Raw genomic sequence first — 13731 nt, 5'->3', positions numbered from 1 at the left:
TTCCTTCTTCGGAAGCAGCATTGTAGCATCTTCATATCTCCTTCTCTCTGATCTCTGCTCTTGTCCTCTCTTCTCCTGCCTCCCTCTTTCCCTTATAAGTACCCAGATGACAATTCAATATAATCTCCTCACCTCAAGATCGTTAACTTAATCACAATTGCAAGATTAGGATGTGGACATCTTTGAGGAACCATTATCTCTCTATGACAGCAACCTAATGTTTCTGATATAGAAACAGATTCATGTTGTGTACCTGAAACTAATACAATGTTATATGTCAATTATACTTCAATTAAAAATTTAAAAATAAATAAAGCAGATTCGTGATCTGACAGCATCTTCTATACACAGGAAAAAAGCAAACATAAAAACACCTTCACCAATGTTCAAGCATATCTTGTTCTCTTTTTTCACTTCTAAATGTCTAGTTTTAAAGAACTGGTAGGAGAAGTCGTTCCCAATATATTTATTTAAAATACAGTATTATGAACAACTATGGCATACTCCTCTGTATTGTTTATGTTTTAGGCATACACTTCTATTTTGATTCCATACAGAGTCAGGAATATCTAATTTGTAAAGAGAAAGAGTGGAAAGAAATACAATGTAGTGAGTATTGCCATGTGCCTGGTACTCTAGGCCTTATTTAATTTAAACCTTACAATAGCCTTCTGAACTTGGCTCTATTATCTCTCATTTGAAACTGACTCTCAAAGAGATGAGGTAACTTATCTAACTCATAGAGTCAGTAAGTGGCAGAACAGGTTTGAAATACATATTTATTTGGCTCTAGAATTCATGCTTTTTCCACTAGCCCTTGTTGCTTCCCCCAAATTTCAACTTTCTTTTAACTGACTGGTTAACTGACAGATGCAGAGAAAAAGAGAAAATGGGGGAGGAGAAAGAAAAACAGAGATTGAGAGAGACCATCCAGATGGATAAATTTGGTTGAAAATTTCCATGAGTAAGCAACTATGGGAACCCCTTCTGAAGGCAGTGTGAACGCTGCCACCAATATCTGCAGGGAGTTCCAGGCAACTGTTGGTTGCTAGGCAACTCCTCACCAACCACAGTCCATAACAATCTAATTAGCAGATTTCACCTGAAGTCCAACTGTTGCTAGGTAACCCTCAGACTGGGACATTTTCCCCTCCCCTCTAACTCAATACTGATCCCAAAGGAAAAGGAGTGGGTGTTTGTAAAAAAAATATTCACTGAAGATAGATGATAGATAGATAAATAGATAGGTAGATAGAAGATAGATAAAATTCCCCCTGTGGCTTCACTATATCCACCAAGAGTAAGCAAATCCAGGATATATAATTCAGTGGCACTGGTATTGATTCTTCAGAGGGGCAAGAGACTTATGGGACCAGAGACCAGGCAGTCCTATCTTTGGAAACCACTTCAGACAAGAACTCTTGTTGAAGATTCTGAAAGGACTGATTCTTTGGAGCAATCTGAGAGGGAGGAAAGAAGACTAATATTTATGGAAAACCTACTATTACCTGACAACGGATTAGATGTTTTCATAAAGATGTCATCTAATCTTCACAAAATTCTTGTCAATGGGTAGCTGTTACCATCTACATTTTACTAATAAGAAATTGCCCTTCAGAAATAGTAAGTAATTTGATCATGATCACTTGCCCAAAGGAACTAGAAGTTAAAGCCCGGACAGCCTGACTAAATTTCATGCATGAACTTTCCACTACTCCCTGCATGGGGCTATCTCCACAGGATGACAAGTACTGTCATTCATTCAATATAACCTCAGTATTCAAACAAACTACCAGTAACAAAAATACAAGCTGGCAAAACAGAATTCCCGTCCCCTGTCCACTGCCAGGGATTTACCACTACCTTAAGGCAGTGATTCTCAAACTTTTGGTCCCAGGACCAAATTTTTACACTCTTAAAAATTAATGAGGACTCCAAAGAGCTTCTGTTTATGTAGGTTATATCTATTAAAACCTAGCATATTAGAAACTAAAACAGAGACAAATTTTTAATATTTATATATTAATTAATCTCAAAAATAACAATAAACCCATTAATTAATCTCAAAAATAACAATAAACCCATTTCATGATTAACATAATTTATTTTTATGTAAAATAACTACTTTCAAAAAAATAGAAGAGTGACATTCTTTTACATTTTTGTAGACCTCTTTGATGTCTGGCTCCATAGAAGTGTTGGATTCTCATACCTGCTTCTGCATTCAGTCTGTGGCATTATCACATGGCAGACAGTCGCTGGAAGATTTCACTTTCCTTCTTGACTGTACAATTTCAGAGAATGAGAGTGAAACAAGCAAATTTATTTTTGTTTGCTTGTTTGCCCTATATTATTATGAAAATATTTTTGACCTTGAGGACCCTCTGAAAGGGGGTTCCCAGGGATTCCCCAGACCACACTTCAAGAAACACTGCCTTAAGGCATAATAATTTGAACGCCCAGAATACATTCAGAGTTTGACTGTGTTCCTTGCATTTTCCCAGCCAATTGTTTAAGAATATCCCACATCTTTCTTGCCTGTAGCATTTTATGGTCCCTTAGAACCCCAGACTACCCCTTCTGGTATGAGATCTGTACAATAATATCTGCAAAAAACAATATAGAGATCCTGGCTCCAGACTGACTGAAATGTTTGGAAACATTAGAATGTAGCTTCTATCTTCCCAGTAGCTTTCCCCCCACCTTTTCTGGTAATTGGTACAGAAAGAACCATGAGACCTCCTGGCCTCTGTGATTGGCAGAAGGGATGGCTATTGGACCCAAACAAGCTAATCAGAACCTGTCCCTGAGTTTTTTTATCCTGGCTTGTGATTTCTTTTTCTCCTAAGGTATTAGCATGTTGTACTGAATCAACTTTATGTGCTGGTGCTTTAGAGTCATCCACTGCCATCCCACACTCACAGTTTCACATGCTAAGGATTATACCAGATAATTTCTATTGGCTCTTTTAACACTGACGTTCTATTCCAGTTTTCTTGCTGAACACCTTATTCCCCTGTGAAAGTCCACCTTAGCTGTCCTGCCGATCAGAATCCATGGTGCCTGAATTACTCCCCATAGCTTGAAACATTAATGTTCTTCTCTCTGCTCCCTCGAACCCTCCCACACACTTGCACAAATTCCTTTTTAGGGAGCTCAACTCTTCTCTTTCACAATAGGGGTGAAGTGGCCCAGGGTGTTCTATCACCATGCAACAAATGGCCACCCATTCCAACACCCACGTTTATTGACTTCACAGTCTGCTGTGGTGGGGTGTGCCTTGTGTTTTTGCATGAGCCATTCCCTCTGCATGGAATTCAGTTTGACTCACTTTAGCAAGCATTTACTGAGCATCTACTCTGTGCCAGACACTTCACTGAGAATACAGAAGCATAAAGGACGGTCCCTACCCTTGAAAAGTTCACATCTAGTAGGAAAGATGAGACATAACCAACAGCTACAATAACAGCTAGATGGTAAGATTTATGTTTCACATAGGACTCTGGTAGTACAAATCAGACAACAGCCAACCAAAACTGGCTTACGCAAAAAGGAGGATTACTGGCTCTCTGTCAAACCTAATAGGACACCAAGAGCAGCTCTGTGCTGGTTTTCTCCATTTACCTCCCCAACTTCAGATCCATTCTGTGCCCTTCTCTACCCTGCACTGACCTGAGCTTGATTGCTGGCTTTGATTGTGTCCAGCCAGTGTAAGAAACAGCATAAGATTTGAAAGCTTGAGGTGGGTAAGGTCAGAGTATTTACTTACCCCCAGCCCATCCCCACTTCCTCTCTGCCTTGATAGTCTGGCAGTGACTGCGTTCCTCTTCTAACTCTTGTCAGACTCTGGTAACACTGTTCCCTCCTCTCCCCTCTTCAGAATTAAGGGTTCCAAGGCCCACTGTTGCAAGTCCCTGGGTACTTCACTATGTTTTCTATGTTCTCTTAATCCTCCCTGATGCCTCTGTAAATAGTTATGATGTTAACCTCACTTCACTTAGCCCTTTTGAGTATTCCATCTCCCCTCATGGTGGGGCAAGGTGGCTACTGGTGTCTAGAGTCTCCCATCCTTACACCATCAAGATCCAAGGCAGCAAAAAGAGACCACCTCTCCTCCTGTAGTGCCCACTAAATCCTGGTCATGTGCCCACCCCTGAACCAATCACCATGGCTAGAGGAATTCAGTGTTCTCATCATCCAGGTGTGGTCACATGATCCACCTCCAAAGCCAGCAGTGGAGCTATCTTCACCCAAAGCTGTGGCCTGACAGTAAGGGAGGAGGAGTCGCCCAAAGGAAATTTTGGGTGCTGTTACCAAAAGAAAAAATGGGCCTGGGTAGCCCCAAAACAAGGAATTTCCACTTCAACATGTCAAAAGAGAAACAGATAAAAGGCTGGTGGAGTTAGAGATGAGAGAGGTCACCAGTGGCAAGGATTGTCCCTCTGTTGACTACCTGTGCCAGGAAGTTCTATCCTTTTTACTTCAAGGTAATTCTCAACTCAATCCTCTTCACTTCCCTCCCTCACTGGGAAGGAGCCAACCTTAGCATTTCCCTCTATGGTTCTCTAGACTGTAGACTTGTTCCAGTGCAGTCACAGGAACTACCTGCTGTCATTTTGTTTCAAGATAATAAGCTACCCCAAAACTTGAAGTTGAGGTATGTGCTAAATCCTATAAGAGTCAATCACTTCCTAAATTATCATAATACGCATGGACACATTTGAACTTCTAAGTAATAACTTGTAACAGAGACTCCCCTTTATTCAGTTTAATGCAGCAAATACATTGCATGATGACCTAGAAGTAATTTGGAAATTGAAAAGCATCATACAAATACCAGGCATAATTAAGCCCATGTATGAGGCATTGTCCTGGGCCCTGTCCACCTGCTCAGCCATTTAGAAGCAATCCTATCCCCCATGTCATGCAGCAAATACCATCAAAGCATAGCTTTCATGTCTACTGTCTATTCATAACCTCAAAACTGCCTGCTCCACCCACACCACATCCCAACCCTCTCAAATCTCAAGGCCTCTTGACCTCGTTGCTCTTTCTCTCCTCCTTCTTCAGACTTGAAACCTTCCTGGATATGACCTTGCCTCTACTCCTGCACCAAGAAGGCTCCCCACCTTCTACACTGTCTCATGATACAGGGCCTCCTTCTGATCCAAGATGGTCAAACATTCTTTTCAAGATGCTGCTAATTCTGGTGTCTTCCTAATCCTTAAGAAAGAAAGTAGATGACTCTGAAGAATCCTGAGCTATGATCTCTGAGGAGAATATACTTTCAAGGGTGCTCATGAAGTTTAGTGGTGGTAGAGGGTGATGAAATACTGCAAGCACCTAGAAAGTGTTCCTTGATTGTGAGACTTTGGCACACCTGTCCGTCAGTGTGCTCAGAGAGTCTAAAATGATGACTAAGAATCTTGTAACCAGCTAAATCTGATCCCCTCTGACCAACTTGTTGCCCTTCTGCACTTTATTCTCCCTCAGTTTGGATCTCTATATTTATAGCCATATAGCATAAATATTAAAAACAAAAGTTACAGGATCATATGACCTGTTTTTCAAATTTAGGCAATATCCCTTAACAGATATGTGACCTCAGCAATTAACTTAACCTCTTTGAACCTCAACAGTAAAATTGGGATAAGAATTCTGCCCTGCCCACCTCACAGATGTCTGAGAATTCATTAAGACAGTGATCAGAACCCAGTAGGTGCTCAAAACAATGTGAGCTATTATTTTATTATTATCATTACTATTAATAAAACTCAAGGGGACATAAATTCTATTTACCTCCTCTTTCCCATCACCACACCATTCAAATTGCCCTTTGAATACAGCCAGCTACTCCACCCAAGCCCAAGTTCCTCCCTGGCCACCAGGAAACTATTTTCCTCATATATCCCTTTTTAAAAGGACAACTACTCAGAGCTCATCTCTCCATAGAAACTCAGAGAATAAATAGAAGCAGGAGATTTTCTGCCGTTTCCATTCTGACTGCCTCAATTAAATTAAAGCCCACACAACTCTTCCATTAGCATGCGGTGGAGAAGCCAGAGATGTCTCAGTGACCCTGGCTCCGTGGTTGGCTTAGACCTTCCAATTATTTTCAGCCAAAATCTCATCTCCTTGACTGGTATTGTTACAAGTAACCCGCACTGATGTCTGTGTGAAGAGATGTGGTCAGGACAAATCTGCTGTAACTTTAACATCTTTTTCAAGTGCCAAAATTATCGTTATGTTTTTCCAAATCATGAAATTCTTTATCAAGTACTTTTCTTTTTTCTCCCAGTGGGCTCACTCTCCAATAAATGCCTTTCCTCTGTTAGCAGACACTGAGACTTATAAAAAGGTAAGTGATAAAGAAATGGAAACAGGACTGCTCAGTTCAGATGAGAATGTACTATATAATAGAGTGTGTATATTCAGAGCCCCATGGCTGTGAGGGCACATCACAAGTCAATGTGCCATATATAGGATTCTCAAATCTTTCATCTATGAAGGCTTTTTTCAAGAACAGGAATGCAGACAGCAAGCTTCCTTGTTCCCATTAGATGTAGCCAGATGGCAACTCAAAGATGTGGCATGGCCAGCTGCCAGGAAAATACTTTTAGCTGAAGTGACATGGAGATCCTGGGAAACAAGAAGGGAAACCCTAGTTTTGGTATCAGAAGGAGATATGAGGAGGAAAGGATGAGGATGTTCATGGTCCCAACCTAGTGCAAGGGAAGCAGTTATACATTTGGATCAACCTTGAGTATGCAATAGAAAAGTGGTATCACCATACCAAGAGACAGCAATTTAAAAGAATGAATCAGCTGCCTGATTTCAAACTATACCACAAAGCCTACAGTAATCAAAACAGTATGGCACTGGCACAAAAACAGACACATAGATCAATGGAATAAAATAATCTAGAAATGGACCCACACTTATATGACCAATTAATAAATGACAAAGGAAGCAAGAATACACAATGGAGAAAAGATAGCCTCTTCAAATAAATGATGTTCAGAAAACTGGACAGTTATATGCAAAAGAAGCAAACTGAACTACTCTCTCACATCATACACAAAAATAAATTCAAAATGGATTAAAGACTTACCTGAAGCCATAAAACTCCTAGAAGAAAACATAGGCAGTATGCTCAATATAGTTTTGGATCTGTCTCCTCAGGCAAGGGAAACAAAAGCAAAAATAAACAAATGGGACTACATCAAACTAAAAAGCTTTTGCATAGCAAAGGAAATTATCAACAAAACGAAAAGGCCACCTATTGAATGGAAGAAGATATTTGTAAATGATCTATCTGACAAAGGATTAAATATCCAAAATAGTTTTTAAAACTCATATAACTCAACAATAAAAAAACAAACAACCAGATTAAATAATGGGCAGAGGACCTGAATAGACATTTTTCCAAAGAAGACATACAGATAGATGGCCAACAGACATATGAAAAGATGCTCAGTATCCTTAATCATCAGGGAAATTCAATTCAAAACCACAATGAGATATCACCTCACACCTGTCATGACTATTCTTAAAATGACTATTCTTAGAATGACTATTCTTAAAAAGACAAGAAATAACAAATGTTGGCAAGGATGTGGAGAAAATGGAACCCGGTGCACTGCTGGTGGTAATGTAAATTGGTGCAGCTACTATGTAAAACAATGTAGAGATCCCTCAAAAACCTAAAAATAGAACAACCATGTGGTCTAGATTCCACTTCTAGGTATTTTTCCAAAGAAAACAAAAACACTGATTAGAAAAGATATATGTACCAATATATATGGGTACAATATGAACCATATATGCAATGTTTAATTGCACCATTATTCACAATAGCTAAGATATGAAAGCAACCTAAGTGCCCATCAATAGATGAACAGATAAAGAAGATGTTATATATATATATATATATATATGATGGAATATTACTCAGCCATAAAAAAAGAATGAAATCTTGCTGTTTGTGAAAACATGAATCGACCTAGAGGGTCTGTAAGTGTAATAGTCAAACAGAGAAAGACAAATGACAAATGCTGTATGATTTCACTTTTATGTGGAATCTAAAAACAAAACAAATGAACAAATATAACAAAACAGAAACAGAGTCATAAATACAGAGAACAAACAAGTGGTTTGCCAGAGGGGAAAGGGATGAGGGATGAGTGAAATAGGTGAGAGAGATTAAGAGGTACAAACTTTCAGTTACAAAATAAATTAGTCACAGGGGTAAAATGTACAGCATGGGGATTATGGTCAATAACAAAGTAATATGTTTGGTGACAGATGGTAATGAGATTTATCCTTGTGATCGTTTTTGTAGTGTATACAAAAAGTGAATCACTAGATTGCATAACAGGATCTAACATAGTACTGTAGGTCAATTATACTTCAAAAAACAAACAAATTAACATAGATGAATGCATAAAGTTGTGGTATAGATATACAATGGAATATTATTCAGCCATAAAAAAGAAAATCTTGCCATTTGTGACAACATGGATAGAACTTGGGGGCATTATGCTAAGTGAAATAAGTCAGAGAAACACAAATACTTCACAATACAAAGACAAATGGTCTTACTTATATGTGGGTCTAAAAAAACCAAACTCATAGGAAGAGAACAGATTGGTGGTTGCCAGAGGTGGGGGTTGGTGGGTGGGTGGGTGAAATGGGTGAAGATGGTCAAAATGTACAAAATTCCAGTTATAAGATAAATAAGTCCTGAGGATGTAATGTACAACATGATGGCTATAGTTAACAACACTGAATTGTACATTTGAAAATTGATGAGAGAGTGAATCAAAAGTTCTCATCACAAGAAAAAATTGTAACTCTGTGAGGTAATGTATGTTAACTAGACTTACTGTGGTAATATTTTGCAATATACACATACATCAAATCATTATGTTGTATACCTTAAGCTAATAAAGTGTTATATGTCAATTACATCTCAAGAAAAACTGGAAATTTTTAAAAAGAAAATTCCTTAAATTAACCCTAAAAAGAAACACACATGCACCCTCAAAATAAAATTATGTACTTCCGTAGAAATATATACACCTACATGTACAAGCATAGAAGATGATCTGGAAGGTTAAACACAAAACTCTTCACAGAAGATACCTCCCAAGAGGAGACTGGGTTGTGTGAAGGAAGAGAACGCAAACCCCATCACTTGGGAACTTCTGCATTAGAGCTAATTCTGATTTTCTCCACCCTGAACTTGGGAAGTCTCTGGACTTTTCTGTGAACATTGAACATCTTCCCTTTTATAAGTGAAGATGATGTCCTCTGCTCCCTAATGCAGATGTTTGTGCCCATGCGTCCTACTGGCTGGTGAATCTCAGACACCATGTATGTGCATCATCCTAAATATTATTGCATTTAACCTAGACACTGAAGTGGAGTCTGACTTTTGAGTTCTATCAATTTAGAATCATTCTACTGCTTACAACATCTTCCAAAGACCATTACTCCCAATTAACTTTACCCTACTCATGCCCCCCATCAGCCAGACAAGCCCATGCTTGTTGCCCTTTTCCAAACCAGAACTAGCTATTTAGGCCTCGGATGTGTGTTCAGTGCTTCCCTGTACTCTGCTTCTGTGGCCTTATCAGTATGTCTCGGCATCCTGGCTACCACTACTGTGGTCAGGGCATATTCAACTTCCAACAGGATTATTTCAAGAGGCCTTTAGATGGTCTCCCTGCTTTTATCTAATCTAATACTCTCCAGGGCAAGTTAGCTAAACCATGGATTCAGCAACATCACCACTTGAAACTCTTCAGTGACCCTTGTCTCCGTAAGTGGCAGCTGTAAACTTCAGTGTACTCCAGAATCACCTGTTATGTTCTCTAAAATGCAGATTTCTGGCTGCCTCCTCCAAAAGCTCTGATTCAGTAAATCCTGAATTTTTAACAAGCACCTAAGAGGATTCTGATGCAAAGAGTATAGGGATCAAACTTTGAAAAACACTAACCTTAGGCTAAGGGCAGCCCTAGTTCCTTGCAATGGTAATCAGGTCCCTCATAACATGATTCTTACCACTCTAGCCTCACCATGCACCTCTCCCCACCTCACATATTTCTTTCCAGCAATACAGAGCAGCATCTTGTCCCCCACTCACTGTTTTGTTCCCCAATACAATTGTTCTCAACTGTGCCCATAATGCCCTCCTTGCTCATCTGTCAACACACTTCATCAACCTAATGCCTACTCATCCTTCATAACACAACTCAGGTATCACCTCCCCCAGGAAACCTTCCCTGACATTCCTGGTTATGTTCTGCCCCCATATTGTCCTTCTAATGCCCAAGCTTTGTCAGACAAAGCTCTTACTCCATTTCCTAGATTTTCTAGATATCCTGGATTCTGAGGTCCTTGCAGCAAGCCATGTCTTACCCTCCAAAATCTCAAGGAGCTAACACAGAGCCTAGCACAGTGTGGGTAGTTACAGTGGTGCACTGTAGGTAGTTAGGTACACTGGGAGTCACACTGGTGTGCTGTAGGTAGTTAGGGAGTCACACTGGTGTGCTGTAGATAGTTTGCTGGTAGTTGGATAGGCCACAACAAGAGAAGACTTTTTAGTTGACACCTTTCTGAATCCACCAAGCAAGTTAACCATGTGATGATAGACATGCTCCCTCCTTCCTCTTCAACCAAAAGATGTTGCTGCCCAACCTAAGGGTTAATCTTTTTTCCAACCCTATTTAAACAAAATTGTTATGACTCAATGCTTTCTAGCAGCAGTTTGACTCTAAAAATTCAATATCCAAGTTGACATCTACCAAGCTCATACCACTTACACTGCTTCTGAGAAAGAGGATTTTGTTGGGCCCCCTCAGCAAGGCAGACAATGTCATACTGACGCAGTCATTATTCATCCCACAACTTTCCTCTGCTACCATTCCACTCCCAACCACATTCTCATTATTAAACAATTTTTGAATTCTGGTTAGTACTCATAAAAACCCTATTCCCTGGAGAACGATGTCTGCCCTTAGGAGCAAAAGTAAAGAACAATCCTCTCCCTCCCTCCTTTCCCTCAACATGGGCTTGGAGGCCTTTGATGAGTGACTTCATGAACGTTCACCTCATTTCTGGAGAATTCATGCTAATCCACCATAACCCTGCTCAGCTCCAAGCCACAATTCTTTAGCTTTCATTGTACATCTTTAAGGGGAGATAAGAAATGCGTTTCTGAAACTTACTTGACAGAATATCTTACAGGATTAGTGTTCCCTGAATATATTTTGGTAAATGCTGCCTGAGAAACCACCCTATCTTAAGATATGCTCAGGTTCAACAAATGTCCTAGTTACTCAATCACATCTCAAGATCCAAGCTTCATTCCATTTCCAGGGCAAGCTATGGATTTGGAGTTGAGGAAAGAATTGACCTCAATGAATTGGGATGATTCCATTTCTCTGAGACTTCGGAAGGAACAGAGTCCCTTAGAAAATGTGAAAACTGGGAGGTATCCTAGAGATTGTATCATCCAGTGGTTTTATTTCCCAGCCCAGGATCCTGAGACCCAGAAAGCTGAAGGAATTTGCTTCAGTTTATAACCACACAATTATGGAGCTGGGATCCAGGACAAGGTTCTGATTAAACTCCAGAAATCTTTCCACTACACCATGCTGCCTTCAAATCATTTTTGTACATGTAAGGTATACTTTCAGCTCTACAGCAGAATAAGTCTGTGGTAATGTAGTCAGGTGAAAGAAGTATCATAAATGAATAATGTATTTCTGCAAGATTTTCCTAGTTCTTTCCTCTCTGTTTCAAAGACCCTTTCATAATCATCCCTCCCTTCCATCTCAAACCCAGTACCAAACAATTTTTAAATTCTATCAATTATACACTAAGATATCACTCTTTTGGAAAGCAATGCCTACCCTTTGGGGCAAAGTCAAAGAACAAAGCCTTCCTCTCATTCCTTGCCCATCACATGACTTTGGAAATACCTGATATTTGAATCTGGCTAATTCTGAAAAATTCCCCCAAAGCTGTTTCTGACCCATGGAATTACCCTGTCTCAGTCCTTCCTTCCATAGCCAAATTTGCCAAAAAATGATGTACTATCAATTACCATCTCCTTAAAAACCGTTCACTCTTTTTAATGCAATATGGCAATCTATCAGTTAGCTGGTGAGTTCAATCCATTTATGTTTATTGTCATTGATATATACAAACTGGGCTTCTGCCATCTTACTTTGTGCTTTGTACTTCTCTTCATTTACTTTTTATTTGCTTCCTCTTTCTCTTGTACTACACTATTGGAGACATGGAGGGGAGAGAGAATTGTGCTTTTTTTACTGGAAAAAGGAGGAGTGGATATGAGCAGAAAAAATGGGAATTTACTACATGCTGTTCAAATAACTCAAAACTAGCTTTGCATACTAAAAATATGCAAGAGAATAGATGCATGTAAAAAGTAGACCAAAATGCACTAACTAGTAGTTGAATTGATGTGATGAAATTAACTGTAACTTTTTCCTTTTATCTATTTTTCATAATGAGGTTAAACTACCTTTTCAACTAAAAAAAATTATTTACTAAAATTAAAACTCTGATGGGGTCTCATCACCTATAGTAGAATTTTCTGAAGTGTGTTTGGATGTTAACATGTCTTGTGTGAAAAAAGGGAAACTTGATGATCAAGTAAATTTTGGAAATATTTAATTAAACAAGGTTAAACAGATCTCTTTGCTACAGGACTTCTTGAAGACTTTAAATTATTAATGTTAATTATGAATTTTCAAATGAGGACAAGAGTGTACAATGATACCCAGAGTTATTTGATCTTTGGACCCTGTCTGCTGAACATGTTAAGGGACAGGACACTATTTTGGAATCCCTGTCTTACAGGGAAAGCGAGTGTAACCTATGAAGTTTTTCATAGCCTCCTCTCCTTCAGTCTCTCTTCCTGAGCTGTATCACTTTCCTACTGCAACTGTAACAAATTACCACAATCTTGGTGGGTTAAACAACACAATTTTATTATAATTCTGGAAGTTAGAAGTCCAACAGTGGTCTCACTGAACAAAAATCAAGGTGTCAGTAGGGCTGTGCTTTTTTCTTGAGAATCTAGGGGAGAATTCATTTCCTTTCCTTTTACAACTTCTAGAGACAAGCTGCAGTCTTTGGCTCATGGCTCTTTTCTGCATCCTCAAAGCCAGTTGAGGTCAAAGAGAGTTGAGTCCTTTTCACATTGCATCACTTTAACTCTGTTTCTCCCTCCCTCTATCACTTTTAATGACAGTTGGTTTTGGTTTTTTGTTTCTTTAATTTTCTTATTGAAGTATAGTTAATGTACAATGTTGTGTTAGTTTCTGGTGTATAGCAAAGTGATTTAGATACAGATATAGGTATAGATATTCTTTTTCATATTCTATTACAGGATACTGAATATAGTTCCCTGTGCTATACAGTAGGACCTTATTGTTTATCCATTCTATACATAATAGTTTGCATCTGCTAATTCCAAACTCCCAATCCATCCCTCCCCCAACCTTGACAACCACAAGTATGTTCTCTATGTCTGTGTTTCTGTTTCATAGATAAGTTCATTTGTGTCATATTTTAGATTCCACATATAAGTGATATCATATGGTATTTGTCTTTCTCTTTCTGATTTACTTCTTTAGTATGATAATCTCTAGGTCCATCCATGTTGTTGCAAATGGCATTATTGCATTTTTTATGGCT

This window comes from Pseudorca crassidens, chromosome 19, assembly GCF_039906515.1.
Source record: "Pseudorca crassidens isolate mPseCra1 chromosome 19, mPseCra1.hap1, whole genome shotgun sequence".
NCBI lineage: Eukaryota > Metazoa > Chordata > Mammalia > Artiodactyla > Delphinidae > Pseudorca > Pseudorca crassidens.
The sequence above is the reverse complement of the archived record's forward strand: the minus strand, read 5'-3'. Positions refer to the sequence as shown.